This window comes from Triticum dicoccoides, chromosome 4A, assembly GCF_002162155.2.
Source record: "Triticum dicoccoides isolate Atlit2015 ecotype Zavitan chromosome 4A, WEW_v2.0, whole genome shotgun sequence".
Classification (NCBI taxonomy): Eukaryota; Viridiplantae; Streptophyta; class Magnoliopsida; order Poales; family Poaceae; genus Triticum; species Triticum dicoccoides.
This window is the reverse complement of record NC_041386.1, coordinates 176707657-176714352: the sequence shown is the minus strand read 5'-3', so window position 1 is coordinate 176714352 and position 6696 is coordinate 176707657.

Here is a 6696-nt window from a genome sequence, read left to right as displayed (position 1 = left end):
CACCGCCGCCGCCGCGGGCCACCACCGCCGCCGCCCGCGCCTCCTCTCGCCGGATCCGGCCCGGCCCCGGCCTCTCCCCTCCATCTCCGGCCACCACCGCCATCGCCGGTCGATGAACCTCGGGAGACGCGCCGGTGAACACTGCCGATCTGGATCTGAGATATTTTGGATCGGTTGACTTTCTCCTCCCGAAACCGTAATTTTTATGCAAACTTTGACCGGCTATATCTTCGCATCCGTAGCTCCGTTTTGGGCATATAGAATATCAAAATGTTCGCCTCGATGAGTACATAATTTCATTCCATTGCATCATTTTCATTTGAGTTCATCTTGATGCCCGAAATGCTGTTAGAAGGAGGCTTCGTGAGTTAATTGTCAGATCTGCTAGTTCATCTTAGACTTGTCATTTTTGCCATGATTATTGTGTGCATGTTATGCCTGCGAGTCCTACATATGTTTTGTTAAGGATTTTGTTATCTTTCCAGAGGTGCAACCCATGCATTTTTAGGATGTGTGTGGTGACTTGTGCAACCTTGCAAAGTGAGGCATCCTGTAAATCTGTTTTCAGGGACTTAGTAGTTTTCACTAAGTCTGGGAATGTTTAGTTCATGATGCCATATGTTCATGCTGTTTTCTAGTGATCCGTGCCTCTTTTGAGGATGATCAGTAAAGGAGTTTTGTTAATCTTGTAGTGCTCTATCCATCCATGTCTTTGTTTGCAATTATGGAGCAACCTAGCTTGAGTAAATCGAGCTCTACTTTTGCTTCGTTGTGAATCTGGGCAGATCGTCAACTTGTTTGCGATTTTGCCGATGTTATTGTAGTTGATCCGTGCATGCTATGACATTGTTCTTGCCATGTCTAGCTTGTATTTTGTGCCTTCTTTATGTGTGTATGATTTTCTTGCCATGATTTGCACTGTGGTGAGTGCATCGAACTCGTAAACATGCCTTCGTGAGTTATATTTCAGCATGTCCCAGTTTTCACTAAGTCTGAAAACTGATTATGTTTTTGCTATGTTCGTGTGCTTGTTAGTATATTTTGTGATCCCTTTTGGCTCAAGGTCACTAAGGGACTTTTGTTAAGCTTGTTGAGTAGCTCCATGCCATGTCTTTCTTTGTCATGTTCAGGTCCTGTAGCATGTTGTTTTGCTGCTCCGAAGAGGGCTTCATGATCTGAAATTCCAGACAAGTGTTAATTTCACTAAGTCTGAGATCTGTTTTACCATTTGCGTTTTTGCCATGCTTGTTTGAACCTCTTAATGGATGATTTGGCCGTAGCTCAGTGCCAGACTTTTGTTAAGCATCTTGTGTGCATCCCTGCCATGTATTTTGTTGTCATGTTTGGGTGCTATAGCATGTCCATTTCATTGCATTTAAATGCCTACTTGCTGTAAATCGCAGACCGCTGTCATATTTGAATCGCTTGCCATTTCCAAACCGTAACTCCGATTCCGGCGTTCTTTATATTGTTTTCAAGCGATTTCATTCCATCTTTCTAGTGGCACACTTGGATTTCCAAGTTGAGGCCAGGTTCATGCATTTCCTATCATATCTTGCATTTTGCATCCCGCATCGCATCCCGCATAGCATATCATCATTGCATCATATCGCTTGATCCTTGCACATGGTTGATTGTGTCCTTGTTGCTTGTTTGTCTTGTTTGGGTAGAGCCGGGAGACGAGTTAGCTAACGAGGAGCCCGTTGAGTTTGCTTTTGAGGATCCAGTCAACTCTGACAACTGTGCAGGCAAGATGATCATACCCTCGAAATCACTACTATCTTTGCTATGCTAGTTTGCTCGCTCTTTTGCTATGCCATTGCTATGATGCCTACCACTTGCTTGCAAGCCTCCCAAATTGCCATGTCAAACCTCTAACCCACCATTGTCCTAGCAAACCGTTGATTGGCTATGTTACTGCTTTGCTCAGCCTCTCTTATAGCATTGCTAGTTGCAGGTGAAGATTGGAGGCCGTTCCTTGTTGGAACATTTATTTACTTGTTGGGGATATCATTATATTGCCATGTTATCTTAATGCATCTATATACTTGGTAAAGGGTGGAAGGCTCGGCCTCTCGCCTAGTGTTTTGTTCCACTCTTGCCGCCCTAGTTTCCGTCATATCGGTGTTATGTTTCCGGATTTGCGTTCCTTACGCGGTTGGGTTATAATGGGAACCCCTTGATAGTTCGCCTTGGTTAAAACTTTTCCAGCAATGCCCAACCTTGGTTGTACCATTTGCCACCTAGCCTTTTCTTTCCCTTGGGTTCTGCAGACTCAAGGGTCATCTTATTTTAACCCCCTAGGGCCAGTGCTCCTCTGAGTGTTGGTCCAAACCGTTAGCCGCCGGTGGCTACCAGGGGCAACTCTGGGCTGGCCTACCGGAAGTTTAGATAATCTGAGTGTGCCCTGAGAAAGAGATATGTGCAGCTCCTATCAGGAATTGTCGGCACATTCGGGCGGTGTTGCTGGTCTTGTTTTAACCTATCGAAGTGTCTTGAGTTACCGAGATACCGAGTCTGATCGGAATGTCTTGGGAGGAGGTCTATTCCTTTGTTGACCGTGAGAGCTTGTCATGGGCTAAGTTGGGACTCCCCTGCAGGGATTGAATTTTTGAAAACCGTGCCCGCTGTTATGGGCAGATGGGAATTTGTTAATGTCTGGTTGTAGACAACTTGAACCTTAACTTAATTAAAATGAATCAACTGAGTGTGTTACCGTGATGGCCTCTTCTCGGCGGAGTCCGGGAAGTGGACACGGTGTTGGAGTAATGTTTGCGCAGGTTGTTCTCTAGTTTCTCGCTCGTGCTTTGCCTCCTCTTCTCGCTCTCTTTTGCGAATAAGTTAGCCACCATACTTGCTAGTCGCTTGCTGCAGCTCCACTCATTTTGTTACCTTGCCACACCTATAAGCTTGAATAGTCTTGATCGCGAGGGTGCGAGATTGCTGAGTCCCTGTGGCTCACAGATTACTATTACACCAGATGCATGGCCTGATGATTCCGCTCCAGGGGACGCGTATGAGCTCAAGTGGGAGTTCGACGAAGACTCTCAATGATACTACGTTTCCTTTCCCGATGATCAGTAGTGGTGCCCAGTTGGGGGTGATTAGGACCGTGTCGCATGTTCGGTTCTCTTTTATTTTGGCGCCGTAGTCGGGCCATGAGTGTTTGGATGATGTAATGTTATTTATGTACTTGATTGACGTGGCGAGTGTAAGCCAACTATGTTATCTCCCCTTTTATTCATATTACATGGGATGTTGTGAAGATTGCCTAACTTGCGACATATGCCTTCAATGGGATTATGTCTCTAAGTCGTGCCCCGACACGTAGGAGCTATAGTCGCATCGAGGGTGTTACATTAGCTCTCCCAAAACAGAACAATTCGCTCTTGTGGAAGTTAATTTTGAGCCCGGACAATTGTTCAAATAAGCATAACACAAGCTTCATGTTTCTCGCTTTCGCCAAGTCGTGCTCCATAAAGATGATAAGTATCATCAGTATACTGAAGGATGGAGATACCGCCATCAACTAGATGTGGAACAAGGCCACGTACCTGCCCCGCATCCTTAGCCCGTCCTATTAAAATAGTCATCATATCAACCACTATGTTGAATAGGATCGGTGACATGGGATCTCCTTGCCTTAACCCTTTGTGTGTCTGGAATTAGTGACCTATATCGTCATTCACTTTAATCCCTACACTCCCTTTTTGCGTAAAGAATTCAATCTGTTTTCTCCAGGCCGTGTCAAATCCTTTCATACGCAAAGCCTGTTTAAGGAAAGGTCATTTAACTTTATCATATGCTTTTTCAAAATCCACTTTAAAAACAACGCCATCTAGTTTTTTTGAGTGAATCTCATGGAGCGTTTCATGCAAGACGACAACCCCTTCAAGGATATTTCTATCTGGCATGAAAGCAGTCTAGGACGGTTGCACAACTGAATGTGCAATCTGCGTAAGTCTATTTATCCCAATCTTGGTGAAGATTTTGAAACTAACATTAAGCAGACATATAGGCCTGAACTGCTCAATGCGAACGACCTCTGTCTTCTTAGGAAGAAGAGTTATCGTTCCAAAATTCAGCTTAAACAAATGAAGTTGTCCATTAAAAAACTCATGAAACATTGGCAATAGGTCTCCCTTAATGAAGTGCCAACACTTTTTATAAAACTCCGCCGGAAACCCATCCGGTCCTGGAGCCTTATTATTTTTCATTTGTGCGATGGCCTCAAACACCTCTTTCTCCGTGAAGGGAGCAGTCAAAATCTCATTCTCGTCAGTCTCAAGTTGAGGAAACATCCTCAACCCTTGACTCATCTAAAGACACAAAATTATCTTCCGGAGGTCGAAACAACTGCTTATAATAGTTGGTAATGTAAACTTTCAGGTTTTCTTGACCAACTATCGTTCCTTAGTCTTGTTCTAATTGGAAAATTCTCTTCTTACGATTCTTCCCATTAGCAATAATATGAAATAATTGAGTGTTATCCTCGCCTTGGACGATTTTGCGAACCTTAGCTCGCAACACCCACTTCAATTCCTCCTTGCGAAAAAGCTCTTTCAGCCGCAACTCAGCCTCCATCTTAGTTTCCAGCTCACTGGTGTCTAAGATGGAAGTTTCAGCTTTTACTTCAAGGGTCTGAATAAGTAGAAGGAGTCGCTCCTTCTCCGCCTTATATATCCCATGCGTATGCTTAGCCCATCCACAAAGGAACCTTCGAAGATGACGAATCTTGCATTGCCAACGCTCAATGGGTGACCTTCCTCCTGAGTCTTTAGCCCACTCTCTAGCTAACAACTCGAGGAAACCTTCTCTTTCAAACCATGCAAGTTCAAACGAGAAAATATTCTTATTACCCACATGAGTTTGAGCCCCTGAGTCAACAAGTAGCGGCGTGTGATCCGAGATACCTCGTGTCAACGCCTGCACTGTTACCAGGGGAAACTTCTGCTCCCATTCGACACTAGCTAAAACACGGTCAAGCTTCTCAAAAGTCGGTACCGGTAACGAGTTAGCTGTAACACCCGGAGAATCATGCTACAGTAATATCATGCCTAATGATACTATGACATCATAATTATTTTGATACTCCTCGTTTTGCTTCAAACCAAACTCAAATCCAACTTTGAATGCCAAGTCAAGTTATAATTTTTATAAAACTGTAAATTAAAAATGCTCCTTAGGTTGGAAATATTCACTACATAACTTTCATTCATTAGACAAATATTTTGGAGATGCTTAAAAATACTCGTGGTTTTTAAACAGTGGACCATCGACACCTTTTTAGCCCTTTTTAAATACAATCATAATTTATATTAACTCCATTTGACCCAAACGTTTTGTGCAGCCCCATAATATAGTGCTTGGGTTATGTGCAAAGTTACATGGTCCAAAAAATTCATTTGATAGCAGAACCTAATTAAAAACAGGAGCTAATAAATAGAAAAGAAACTAATAAAAAGGAAGGAGACGAGGTGGACCTAAACTAATGGGCACTATGGCCCAGCTAGCAAAGAGGTCGGCCCAACCCACCTCATCTCCTCTCCCTCCCCACGCTACAGGAAACAGGAGGAGGCTGTGGCGGACATCCACGCCTCCCTGGCCGGCAATGCCGCCGTGGCGGCCATCCCGCGGTTCCCCGTCGTGCTTAAGGCCACCCCTCGCCCCCCTGCAACCCCAACCAAACCCTAGCGCCCATTTTCCCCTCTCCCTCACTCGCTCTCTTCTCCCCAACGGGAACCCGACGTCGTCGTCGCCATGGCCAACCTTGCCTGCGTGCTCCTCGTCATCCTCGTCGGCAAGGAGCTTGTTCAAAGCTCCGTCTGCCTCTGCTGCTTCCACTACGAGGTTCGGTTCAAGCCGGGCGCCTTCGCATCGCGGGGATCGAGCCCATCTTCAACCTCCATTCGCCGCCGTTCGACGCGTCGATCCACGCGTCTCCGATAGCCCCGGCCTCGTCGAGCCTTCCACGAGCTTCTCTGTGAGCCGCCGTTCCTCCTCGACCTCCCCTTGCTCCTCCCCGTGGCCCGTAGGCTAGTTCCGTAGAGCACCACCGTCGGACGTGGTCGTCCCGGTCATTTCCGACCGTCGTAGCTTGCGCCGTGCTCACCGCGCCCGCGACCCACGCCTCGGCCGCGCCCCGCGCCCGCCTCCAGGCATGCCCCAGAGAGTGTCCGCGCACGCAGCCATGCTCGCCTGCTGCTCTGCCGCACGCGCGCCCGCGGCCACTCCCGCGCTCGCCGCCCGCATCCGACCGCGCCCGGCCTCCCCATCCGCGCGCGCTCTGCTGCGCTTGCCCGTGCGCCGCCGCCTGCATAAGCTCGCGTGCCCCCGCGCCGTACGCGCGCTGCTGGGTGGCTTCGCCCGCGCCCTCGCGTGCCCCGCGCTGCTCTGCTTGTGGCTGCTGTTGCGCCTCGCTCGACTGCAGCGCCCGAGCCACGCCGCTGCTTGCTGTACTGCTGATGCTAGTTACTGTAGCGGTTACTGGCTAGCCTTTCTGTTTATACATTGAGTAACCCCTGGGCAGCCCCTAAATTGCGTTTAAACAACTGTTCCTAAAAAATATGGGAAGGTGGTAAACTTGACAATGCTCAAATGTTTTCATTGGACCAAATCCATTTAGTGCATAGATTAAATTCGATGAAAATTACAAAATGCTATCTTTTGTTAGCAGAAAACAGAACTATGTGCGTG